The 13292-nt window shown below is 45.8% G+C and overlaps 1 long non-coding RNA gene across 1 annotated transcript; it reads left to right on the top strand.

Moving 5' to 3' along the window:
* Positions 1–10642: 10642 nt before the first annotated feature.
* On the top strand, positions 10643–13023 carry LOC126540062 (uncharacterized). Its single transcript, XR_007601459.3, has 2 exons — positions 10643–10764; positions 12803–13023. It is a non-coding gene; the product is annotated as an uncharacterized lncRNA (long non-coding RNA).
* Positions 13024–13292: the final 269 nt, after the last annotated feature.

The raw sequence follows: 13292 nt of genomic DNA, 5'->3' as shown, positions 1-13292 counted from the left end.
CATATTGTGATTTACTTATCGCGATAATTCAAATTCAGCACAGATTGTGGGAGATACTAAAGCTATCGATCGCTACTAGGATGCGAGTAGTCACATTATTCGGTGACGTAGTCGTTTAAGAAATCAGGGCCGCATAAAACTGTGACGTAGGTCATATAGATGCACAGGTTTTCCTGTCTTTGAAATGCACTTACATGCTGAAATACTGCAAGCGCGACAAGGTCTTATGCATTAAAGCGGACAAACTGAACTCCTCGAACTCTGACTTTGTCGTAAGTTGTTTTACTAGACAGCTCCCGTAGAGGTTAAGCAAATAGTGCCGGTGATATATGACCCGTCTTTAGGCGAAGCTTTCTTTGCCTCTTCACACCGCTTTTTGGATGATGGATGTCACTGCATAGGCGCCGACTGCAGGAGTGAGGAGGGGGTTGTGGATGGCTGGAGCCGCCACCTAAGTTTTTCGGGGACGGTGCCCGCACCCCCTCCATCCCCCCCCCTCCCGGGGAGATTAGCGATGGGGTCAGGGAGCACCATGTCTTCTTTTGTACGGTTTTGGACAAATCGACTGAAGAAACGCGGTTGCCTAAATGTTGAAAACGCAGCACAGCCTAAAAATTCCACGGTTACACAGATTTGTCTCGCACCAACAAAGAAGGATGACAACACCAAGCGTTTTATATCCAGTTCACCCTCAGGAATTCCGATTGGCAACGGCAGCTCTCCGAATGTCTACTTTTCCAAATCAATGTGCCTAATCGAATGAACAACCACTTGATAAGTGCACGTGTTTCTTGCGCGCACATTTTCTTTTGAGACTTCGAACCATTCCCCAACACCCAAATGAAATCTTTACTCGAAGCATCAACTACGAACTTACCTTGAAACGTAAGCCCGGCAGAGACTTCACATCATCCTTGCGAATATAAATAAAATGTTTATAGCAAAATGAATGGGACTCTGAATGGAATAAAGGTCGGCTTAGTCACTGCACCAGAACGCAACCACTTACTCCACTTACGTTCGCGATGCAGACGACCACCCTTGCAATTAGCACCCTGGTGCTGTCGACCATGGCACGATATTGTCACGTGGTGGTGACGTTAAGAACACAGTAGCAATACTGTGAAAGGCAAAACTAGATTTTATTGGGCGAACCTGTGCCCACACAACAGGCTACACTTATAGCACAACGAAAGCGGCGAACACAGTCGGCGATCGTCGAAAAATCTGATCAGCGGGTCAAGCGCGTCGGCTTTTATACAACAGTCGTCGAATGTTCCAGACTAATCGTTGGGACCCGCATGCCTTCCATAAAGTTCTACAACATTCGAGTCACGCGATGAAATCAGATAACACAAGGTTCGGCGACAACAGACAGCCGGGTAGAAGCACCGATAACTTTCCAGAAACGTCGGATACATGCAGGCGCGTCCCTCGCTGTGCGATTACAGTTGTTAAGCGGCGAAACGTGGTCGGCCGATAAAGATAAGCACACGTGTCAATATCTACGGGGACGTCATCGGTGCTCGCACTGCCGGGCACCAAAAACGAACCGGGTTTCTGCCACCTGCGGCCCGCCAACTGCTCGACTCCGCTGAATGTGCCGCCAGTCAAGCTGTGATCATAGGAATACATAGTACCATGGGTGACCACATTGTCATCGGCAACAGCACCGTCATGTATAAAAGCGCTTCACCCGCTGACACCCCTCCGTGCGCTCGGTGACTGCATCAAATCGCAGTCACTTAATCGCATTACATTTGCGATGCAGGTCAGTAGATCTTCCGTAGATTGTATGGGCGGAGTTCTCTTTGCCGTTCATTGCGGCATATCATATTCTGTTGTTAACAGCGCATCCGATATAGTATCGTCATGGCTCATCTGTCATGCTGCAATCCTTAATAGTGCTGCTTGGCGCTTGCTATAGACCCCCAAAAACTAACCAGAAATCCGATGTCATCTGAATTAGTATTCATAAACTTGTTTCCACTTACCCAAATGCCAGCAATCTCTTTTTTGTGAGTTTAGCTATCCGGACATTGATTGTGAAAACGTAGGTAGTTCCTTATTAACATGTCATGCACGAGCCAAAAAATTCATCGATGCCTATTAAAATTTTACCCTCACACAATTAGTTTCTCGACCAACCGGTGCCTCACGAGGATCAGCAAAAACTCTCGATCTGATAATAACCAATAGCCATGACAATCTATAACCTGTTAGTTACCTCCCTGAGATAAGTGATCAAACCTGCTCTATCTACACTTACCTCGACTCAAAAAGAAACGTCCGATGGAACAATCCGTCCCTACGATATGAGCAACTATAAAGCTGAAGATAGCCGAAGCTATCAATAGCTGAAGATATCAACGCCTTTTTCCTCGAGTACGAATCCACATTTCACGCTCGCTCAGTTCAAGAGAACTGGTTGATCCTCAAGAATAAATTTAGTGATCTCACTAATATGTTTATCCTGAAGATTACCTTTCACACTAATCGCAACAAACCGTCGTTTAGCCAGCGTTTAAAACAACTCGAAAACAAAAAGAAACGATTGTTTCGTACCGCCGCAGGCAACGACACACCTGCTCAATGGAAAAAAATACTCCAAAGCCTAAAAATTCTACTTACTTTCGGTTCGTAATGTCCAAACCTCGTTTTAACCCAACGACTTACCAAAATTGCTAATCAGGAATCTCGTGCAACTCTAGCAAGTTGTAAATCCTACGTAATCTCCCGATATTACACTGACGAACGATTCGCGCGAAGTAGTTAATGAACATGATTGTGCAGAAATATTTAAAAACGCATTCGCAACTGTCTTCACTACTGAACTTAACGCGCCTTCACAGTCAAGATCCTTCAACTTAGAAACTCTCATGCCGGCTGTCACCTTCTTCGAAGAAAGCATTTCATCCATAGTTCACAATATGAAGCTTTTATCGTCAGCTACTATGGACTTTATTAATTCGAAACTCCTGAAGAACGTGGAATCAATTTGTGCAGCATATTTTTGTCGCATTGTATTCACTCTCCTCTGAAATTATTTCAGTTGATTAGAAAACGGACACGGCCGTTGCAGCCTACAAATCAGGTAACAGAGACTCACCCTTGAAGCAAAAATTACGAGGAAGAAGACGACGAAGCTGCTGCTGCCTACCTAGGTAGCTCTGCCTGCATTTATTGTTATTTTCTGATCATCTTACTGGTCAGAACTGTTCAAGTCATTGGACGACTCGAAAAGATACTTTCCGTACCGGAGACCGAGAGGTGCTGCGCCACCAGTGGCCTCACAATGCACTACGCCATGACCTCTCAAGGGGTGACACCGAGTCAGAAACGCCAGCTGGTTTCTGCAAGCCTGCCTGAGTGCAAGTGACGAGACACTGGGGAATCTGAGGATGAGTGAACGATTATCGGGGACCACGACGAGGCGAACCTTTCAGACATAGATATAGACGGTATTTTCTAGGTAAATCTATCTCAAAAGCTGTAAGCAATCGTCACCTAAGCCTTCCCCGTCCAGAATATTCCACAAGATGTTGCGGTCTACGTTGTCATACGCTCCTGTAATGTCTTAAAAGATCACATATGATGGTCTGCTTTCTACTCTTAATATTCGAATGCACTGAGCAAGAAGAAATAAGTTATCATCCAAACGCCCACCTATTCTGAAGCCATTGTGAAGTTCTCCCGAAATGCCATTATTGTCTGCCCATGCTTGCAGCCTTAATTTCATTGCCTGCATTGCTTACCTGTTTATTACCGATGTCATGCGCATTCATGGTCAAACGCAGGCATTTAACTCATCACCACTACTAAGAGCTATTGCACACTGGAACAGTCTCCCGGATCACATTGCATACATCTCCAATCGCGAAACATTCCTTGATAACCTTAATTCGTTGAGTATTAATATTGTATCACGACGTTGTACTTTGCGGTTTTTTCATACAATTACTGTTGCCCTCTTTACTCAATGCGCTTCAAAGGGCCGGTAAGGTAATGTAACTAAACAAATAAAAAAATAAAATGGTCAACGGTCTATAAGAGTGAATTCTATCTTTCTCCCCCTTACCTTTATAGATTGAATTCATTCAACTTTGTCGCCAACTGTCTGGTATTCGTCTATCTTTCAAAGTCTTTTCCACTGCTTTCACCAGAGCTTCCTTACTTTTTAGTCCTAGTTTATTAATCAGCCAAACGGAAACCTCGTCCAGCCCAGTGGCTGTGCGCTTAGGAATTTTCTCCTCGGCATCTTCCAGTTGAAATTTGTCAGCACCAGCTCTTTTTCCATCTCATTCTCTTTCATGCTCTTTTTTTCTTCAAATACAACCTCGCCATTGCCTTGGAAAGATTGGGCTGTCATTTTTCGGATGTAATATAATGCCGCTTCCCCTTCCAGTTTGTTTCCATCTTCATCTAGACATGTTGTATTGTTGTTGACTTCCTGGCTAGCAAGTTTATGTGGTTCAAAATATTCTAGCTGCGCCCTTCTTTTTCATAAGTATTTCTGACAACCAACGTTTACTTGCACCACTATTAGAACCATAGATTTTTTTCTCCCGGTATATCTCCCATTTACTGGCTACTTCATCCTGCGGCAGCTCCGCTTTTTTTTTTTTTACCTGCCTGTCCTCTCGGGATGCTTTCTGTCGTTCGGCGATCCCTTCTCGTATCTTCCTGTTCTACCAGCATTTCGGTATTCCTCTCGTTATTACACTCTGAAGCTCACTATACTCCCACTCTTTGCCTGGCCATTTGCCAAGTTCTTCGACTCTTGTGACTATGTTTGTTATATCTTCAGCTTTCAAATTTGGACTGGCCATTTTGCACTCCTTGCTCTCTTTCCCAACTACATATTTCATTTTCAAAATGACGCGTTTACTGTCACGCCCTATGCCGCTATACCCTTCCTCGTCAATGACCGTTTCTCTCAACTTATGAATTCCTTGCCTCATCAGACAATAATCAATGGTTGATTGCCAGTTTACCACTTCCCCCGTGATCTGCCCTTCACACTTAGGCTCTGTATTCACGATATCGAGGGTATGTTGCTCACAAAGATCTAGCATTGACTTCCAGTTGTTGTCGGTATTGCCATCGAGATCCTGTATGTGGGCAGTCATGTCACTTAAAAGGAAAATTCGGCATAATTCCTGAAACCCTTAAAGGGACACTAAAGGTTACTATTAAGTCAACGTGGACTGTTGAAATACCATCACAGAAACCTCGAAACGCTTGTTTCGTGCCAAGGAGAGACTTATTTTAAGAGAAAATGCGTTCTGAAGCGTCCGCGTACTTCTAGCGCAGTTCAAATCGCCCGCCCTCCGATCGAGGAGTACTGACATCATGGTCTCATAGTGACGTTGCGCCATCGGTGAGTAGAACGGCGTCCGCAGACTACGGCTACGGCTTTTCTGCGCAAAACGCAAACGCGCGGCCAGAAACAGAGCCAAGACAGAGCCGACAGCAGAGCGAAAGCGGGAGTATGGTGGCTAGCGGAAGAAGAAACGCGCGACCATGGGGCTCTTGCATTGCCCAGGGGGCGCTGCGAGTAGGGTGCTAAAAAGTGCCCTCTGTCCTAAAATGGGTCGTACCAAGCTCGGTCGTCTGCTTCGGAAAGCACGTTTACAATATGGACCCGCCACTTTCGGTTGTGTTGTGGCGCGGCCTGCTGCGTATATCGGGCGCCGAAGATTTTTTTCAGGGGTGGCACGCTGCGTAAAGGCAAGAAATTATGCAGTGCCGAATACGTCTACGCCGTTCAAGAATTAGGCGGCGAAGTTTTAGCACGGTGTCAATCGCAAGTGAAGCGAGTCGCGTACGAAGTGGAACTACAGGTAAGGTTTGCACGATAGCTGCTAGATTCAGGCGCGCAAACGCGAGGAAATGCATGCTATAAATGAATCCACAGCAGCGATAAGCAGACATCATGTGTACGGAACTGCTCGAGCACACGACGGTACGCGCCGCGATGTACGAACTGCTCGAGCGCACGATCGTACGGGCCGCGACGGCAGCGGTCTTTCGACATGCCGCCAAACGGCGGGCCTCCTGCAATCGTTGTTGACTGCATGCCGCTAAACTGATGCAATGCATGTGAGCTCGCACGTACGTGCGAATCGCGCTGCAGCGCGAGCTCATGCGCTGCTCGCTTGATGTAGCTTTTAATGAGAGCGCTCGAACATCGATGTGCTGCAATCAATATTGCCTTGCTGCGCTGCCTCAACGTGCTGGCTTGAGATCAAGGATGAGCGCATTTAACTCTCTTAACCTGTGCTGCTCGTAGAGTAGTAGTGAATTGTCATCGAATGAGCCCGACCATTTGTGCTCATTTGCACACACTTCACCACTTCGCATCGGTCAAATTGTTAATTGTCGCTGTGGCCGGGTCTCAAATCGTGAATTACCAGCCATGCCTGCTGCTATGTCGGTCTGCTGTCGGTACTGTAGGTGCAAAAGACCGAAATTTCGAACGCAGATAATCAAGCAAGCTTCAAGACAGGCGAAGCAGTCAGCATGGCACGAAGTTTCGCTTATTCAGCGCGACGAACTGCAGCTATGCAGCGCGCCCGACGCTCCACTTCGTGAGGCCTTGAAGGAAAACGGTAGAATCTGATGTTGGGATTCAGGCCTTCTTGTTCATGGCAGCCCACGACGCAGAAGTAATGACGGTGACGCCTTTTCGAGGCTGGGCTAGGTCTCTCCGGGTCGGCATCACCGATTCCTTCTGCTCCCAGCATTACGTCCCACGGCACACGGAGAGTCCGTTTTCGTTAAACTATAGGCTGCGGCGAGCTCGCAGCGTGGTCGGCGTGGTCTGTGAGAAGTGACGAGCCTTTTCGCACTCGCAACAGGGCATAAAAAAGTGCGAATCGATGCAAAACTCGGCCTAGAAACGTGCTTCGCCACAGCCAGGGCTCAATGTGACCCAAGCTGACACGACCAAGATGTCGTTTCCCGCACCGCCACCAGGCGCCGCTACTATACTTCAAGCTCCAGCGCAAGACGCCCATAAGCTGGTACTTCATTCTATGACGCAAACTTCGACGCTCGTCGCAATGGACCCTGACACCGACAGATTGGCTCGCGATGGTGGGCTCAACTTCAGCGATTTGAGCACCGACGAGCGCGACCTGCTGCTGAGGGCTCGAACTGCCGGCGTCGTTGCGTACTACGACGGCGGCCTCGACACCGGCTCTCCGGAGCGGGAAAGCAACGAGGGCTTCCTACGACATCACATGGACGTGGCATTCTCGCTGCTTGTTCCAAATGAAAATTTCGCGAGCCAGCAGAACCCTCACAGCACGACGCGATAACGAAACCACTGAAACTCCAAAGCGTGCGCGGCGCAGAGTCGAGCGCGCAGAGTCGAGCGAAAACGAAACCTTTCGAACACCCATATTACTGAAGGGTAACGTCAAAATGTTATTTTTTCTTAGAATTGAATAGACGTAGACAAGTAGCATTTTTTCCGTCTTATAATCGAATGAAATGATATCTTTAATACGAGTAGTTGAGTATTAGTAACACAAATTATGAGGAGTGCTTTCGTCATCGGGCTAGTACCGGAATGTCGCTGGGGGGTCTCAAATCGTGTCATGCAGTTACCTCCATTTCTCGGTTACTAAAGCTCTGTTCGCGGTTATATTGACGCCTGAGACGTTCTAGAACATTGCTCTACCACTTTAACTTGAGTTTCTGGTAACCTTTAGTGTCCCTTTAATGTAAGCACTTATGCATTCCACTAATTCTTGATTCTTCTCTGCGCAATTATTTCCAGTCCACACATACGTTATGTCCAGCCAAGTTTTTTTCCCCGCTAATTGTACCTGATAACCAAAGATGATCTTGACATTTTGTAATTTACTCTTCCATTTGCCTCCCTGATGGATCAGCATTCCGACTCCCCCTCCCTTTCTTTCCGACTTCGTTCTGCTGCACCCTTCCCAAACATAATTCTCAATCACTGGAGGCTCTCCGGAGCCTCTAAAGTGAGTTTCTGTAACCGCATACACCCCTATCAGTTCTCTATTTAACTGATCTTCAAGCTCTGCCCACTTTTCCTTTCTTCAGCCGCTCTGCATGTTGATGTAGCCTATTGCATGGCGAGCTCTCTTTCTTGTTTTCCTCCTTTTTTCTGTTATTGACGGCGATGCTATTCTGAGGTTCCCCCAGGGGACCCTCTTCATTACTACCTACTCTGGCCTCCTGAGCGCCCATGGGCCCCTAAAAAACCAGCAGCGTGACCACCAAGTCGCTAGCCCACTTCTTGTCCAAGCCTGTAAATGAAGTGTATCCCGTCTCGTTCAAAACCACCACCCGTTCTCACTTCCTTGTCTACTTCGACAACCTCAAAACCTTTCTCTCGGCTCATTTTCCATATCGCCTCATTAGCAGCCACTACGGCTCTTTGCACGTGACTGTCACGTACAGGCACCTCCGGCACTGCGCGCACCACGATCTTCACCTGAGGGGATAGCGCGCGCATGTCGCCAAGAGCTCGGCTAGTCCTGTCCCTTTCCTGTTTAGGACGTCATTTAGACCACCTGCTACTATGACAAGGTTGCGCACGTGAGCATTTTCCGCGACCTTTGCTTTTGCTCGCTCCATGACAGCACCCAATGTCCGCCCTGGAAATGTTCTTACCGTCACTTTTTTATCGCCTTTCACCCTCTCCACAATTGCTTCTGAGCACCTAGACATGTTTGAGTCGCCGGCGATAGTGACTATTTTACTCTCTTCTACCCCTCCCTGCTTCCCTTTGTCCTTTTCTGCGTGATTTGGACTTGACAAGCGGTATTGACCCCTGCGCTCCTGTTTTCTTTTTGTGTGGCGGCCTCAAGGTAGGTGCCGCTCTTTCCAGCTAGCCCCTCCCCCCGTTGCACGCATTCCACGTGCTTTGTTGACACTCCCTCTCCTATCACGTAGCGGGCTGTGTTCCATTGCCACGACCATTCTCGTTCATGATGGCAGCCCTGTTCAGCTTTTCCTCAGCTGCTTGAACACTTTTTTCAACTACCTTCCGTGCATCACCCTCCATATTTAGCTAATTTTTAGCTCTTCGACATGTTTGACAAGCTCATCCTGGAAACCTCCATATACTTCAGCCTAGCATCGACATCACAGTGTGTGGCGATTGACTCGATTCCCAGTCCATTCTCAACCGTCCCCTCCCACGAAACACAGAACCTCTTAAAAACTTCTTGAAACGGCTACAAACGGCTATAGACGTCTTGGTCTATGATAAGACTGAAAATAGAATTTCTTCTAAACATAACCTCAGCACTTGGAATATGCTAGTATATATTCTATCTGCAGCAAAACCCACTACTGGTGTCACAGAGTGTGTTTTGGTAAACGCATTCAGAATGTCTAACTCAAGAACTTTTCTAGATCTTTTTGTCTAAAAGTGCATAAAATGCCAAACGACGTGTTAAAAGTGCGGCTACCGTCGGCCGTCGGCGTTAGCGAATAAAAGACGCCAAGGACAAATCGAACTCGTTGGAAGCAACATAAGTTAATTGGCTTTAATATTAAATAATTTCACACCAGGACTTCAACAATCAAGGGCGTGTTATTGTTTCCCATACGGGGCGCGCACACGACGCCTGGAAACCATTCCATGCTCGCGCAGCAGGTATACTGACGGCAGCAGGAGTGAAACGCCGGCGTTGCACAGCGGTGTCACAGAGCCACCGCGCTGCGACCACTTCGGCGGCACAATCCAAATTTGTCAGACATCTCATTCCGTGCTGGAAACACTGGGTGGCAGGAAGTTTGAAAAAACGGCACTGACGCTCGCATTGTCTCGGTCGTGGGTTCGTTATCCAGTTGTGCGTCATTCTAAGCCGCTCTGTACATTTATACTGGATGTTAACTGGAGTCATTTAGCTGTGCTGATGCTGTTTGCCGTGTGTTTTGCATCATTGCTTCGTGACATCGGCTGTATTGCGTGTTTTCGCCGACGGCTTACTACCACAATGGCGGGGTCTGCGTTCGCCGCCTTCGTATCTCGGTGCGTCTTTGTACGTCGCACGTTCGGATAACACTTTTTCCGGTAAGTAAAATACATTGCACTTCGTTTTTCAACAACAATGTGAATATATTTAGGTGTTACCCGCGACAATTCTTGATATATGGACTCTTCTGCCCTGCGAGTTTTCGTCATTACTTTTATACGAGGGTTCTGCTTGCGTTCAGCCGTTCAGCACTACCGCGCTCCACGGCTTCCGCAACACCAGTCAGAACTTTGCCCTGCTTGTTAGCCTGTGGTTAACGTAGCACGAACCAACCGAAAGGAGTGCATTCGAAGACGACGCGCTGGCTGTAATGCTGAACCAGACTGAACTCGCCCTATTTTGTGTCCCTTTGTTCTTATGTGTGCGCGCGCGTGTGTCAGTGACTATGCAGTTTGTAGCGTTCCCACTTTATAGCAAAACAAAAAATATAACTGCAATGTTTACTTCATCTATACAATTCCAAATTAAATCGTCTGCTGATGTAGAAATTTCACTTGTGTTTTGTTATAAATAAGCAGAAAAACCTTTAACCTAGTAGGTACTTCATCTGGGAGTGAAATCACGACAGCTTGGCATTTATTAATGAATGACTGTGACTGGGTCACCCTATTTGTAATTGCAAATCTGCCTTTCAACTGACTTGATGCTATCTTATTTTGTTCCTTTCACTCAATAGACGGCTGGACATCCTTCTTGTACCTTGGCGCTAGCTGGATTACGGGACCTCATCATGATCAGTGTAGGCCAATGTACTGTACCCTCTCTGGTCCTCCCAGTGCTTTTTATATGGGTTAAGGCCAGGGAGCGCTTCGTGGTAGAATAGCTAGTTGGTGTCTCACAAACGGGCATTTTTTTGCACTGGTCCATTATAAGCTGCCACTATTATAACCAATTTCTCAGTGCCAGTGTACATCCACAGTTCTGCCAATAATTAGTTTCCCTAAGCCTTACAAAATTTACCTGTAGGTAGTCATTGCTATGTAAGAACTCACAAATTAACTCTGCTGTGTCATACAAGTATTCCATACATGAGTAAAAATTTTCTACAACAGTGTACATTACGCCTTGCTTCCCTAATGCACAAATGTATTCAAGCCAGTATTTGATTAGTTTGGTATTCTAAATGTTTTCTGTGTGATTTAGTTTCTTTACAGGAACTTACTGTACAGCATCAGCAAGCAGTCTAATTTAAGATTTATGTGTGCTGTAAAAGGTGTGCTTTGCCGCTAGAATTTATAAAACATGGGCCGACGCTTCCATACAAGGACAAACTTCAATTTCGCTCTACCGCCATCAGCACCTGGCTGGCGCTTGCAAAATGAATCACATCAAGTAGCTTGTGCCAGACTGTTTTTTAAACTTGTTGTGAGGAAATCACAAAATTATCTGTGGAGGCGCCAGCGTCTGAGATATAGATTGCGCTGCAACATATGTGCGTGTAGAACAGGCATGATGCTGAGGGTTCCAGCAGTTTGCAGAGGTGCTTTTAAAATTTTGTCATAACTGCAATTTTACCTGTCCTGTATTTTGTCACCTATTTCAATAATATCATTGGAGGTGTTATCAGAATTTAGCAATCTATTTGCCCTGGCCCATTAGCCTGCCACATTTGCCTTTTCACTAGGTGGGCAATTATTCAGCATGGACCATTACTTGAATACACCTTTTGGTGTGCAGTGGCTTCTCAGTTGCCAGTCAACATAGATGCTGAGAATTACCTGAGGCTATAGATGCACTGATGAATTTGCCACCTATACGAATCGCTTCGCACTTTCTCACGCAAACAGCATGTTAACACTTCCAAGTCAGTGGGCAATGTTATCATTTGATTACATCATGAGATACTTTCAATTTTGTATGACAGATCATCCAAGGTGTTGCGTCATTTGTGTGAGGTATTGCCCTACGCCAATTAGGGTCACATGAAAATATATCAACAAAAGTGATTGATCCAGCTAGGAGTGTTGCTTTGGAACACTACTTTATCACCAGTCCTCCTTTGCATGCTACCTGCTTACTCTGTACTGTGTCATGTTTAAGTTTGAAAGAAAGGCAACAGCTAGGCAGCGCAAAATGCCCCAAACTTGCTTTTAGTTGAACAATATAAAACGCCATATAACTTTTTAATTAAGTTAGTACATCATTTACCTGCACAGTGAATTACTGTTTTGAACTGATTATATTTTGCAGGAAGCTTCTCAGACTTGTTTGACAGGTTGATAAGTGGCTTTTTAGCCACAAAACAACATACAATAATTTAAAGGCTGACTTTGACTCTGCTATGCAACTTAATGACTATATGCCAGGAACAAGGTATCCGAGTTGTGGCGCTGGCTAACACTCCCAGGGTTCTGCTAGGACGCATAAATACCCAAGATAGTGGATGGGAAAACGACGCCGCTGTAGCTCAATTGGTAGAGCATAGCAAGCGAAATGCGAAGGTTGTGGGTTCGGTTCCCACCTGCGGCAAGGTGTTTTTTCATCCACTTTGATTTCCATTAATTTATCGTTTGTTTATTTAATTTATTAGGCACAAGCAATTTCCCCTATGTTGTCCTTGGTGTCAGTGTTTGTTGGCTTCCTATGATAGGAAATATACTAGTCATTTTAAACATCATCGCACACATACCTTACGATACCCATAATTTAAGAGAAAGGAGTGCTTAAATTTATTTTTAATGTGAGCCAAACTTCTTACTTAGCACATATTGCTAATTGAAGTTCCAATTTCAACATTCCCATTTCCTCCCTTGCCCTTTTTTTCCTATTCTGTGCAGGTATTGCTTGCCTATGTCTACAAGAACCGTCACGTGTGGCCTGTGACAGCAAGCTTTTGTGGGCAGCCAGTGCTCTCCTACGAAGGCTGGCCTACTCTGGCAGCGGCGGCAATCATCTTCGAGATTTATCCATGATCACCTTTGCTGCTATTTGTCACTCTTGTTAATTACACTTTCTGCATCTTTTCTAATTTATTAGGTAATAAAGTATGAGTATGTGACATGGTGTGAAGTTGATGTCTTGCTGCATTTTCGCTTGCAATCACCTTTTATGCATGAAAAGCTCATCGTACAGTTTATGAAGAAAAAAAATAACAGCATATTATGATTTATCTTTCAGTTCTGGTAACATGCAGCGTACAAGGAATTCACTAATGGATGGTATGCCGAAGAACTGGCCATTATTTTTGCGTGATGCTGTGCGAGCATGTGGGGTTACCTTACAAGAGGCACCGAGAAAGTAAGTTACAATTTACTTTTAAATGAAGCA

Source organism: Dermacentor andersoni, chromosome 2, assembly GCF_023375885.2.
Source record: "Dermacentor andersoni chromosome 2, qqDerAnde1_hic_scaffold, whole genome shotgun sequence".
Lineage (NCBI taxonomy): Eukaryota > Metazoa > Arthropoda > Arachnida > Ixodida > Ixodidae > Dermacentor > Dermacentor andersoni.
This window is presented reverse-complemented; position numbering and strand designations above follow the sequence as displayed.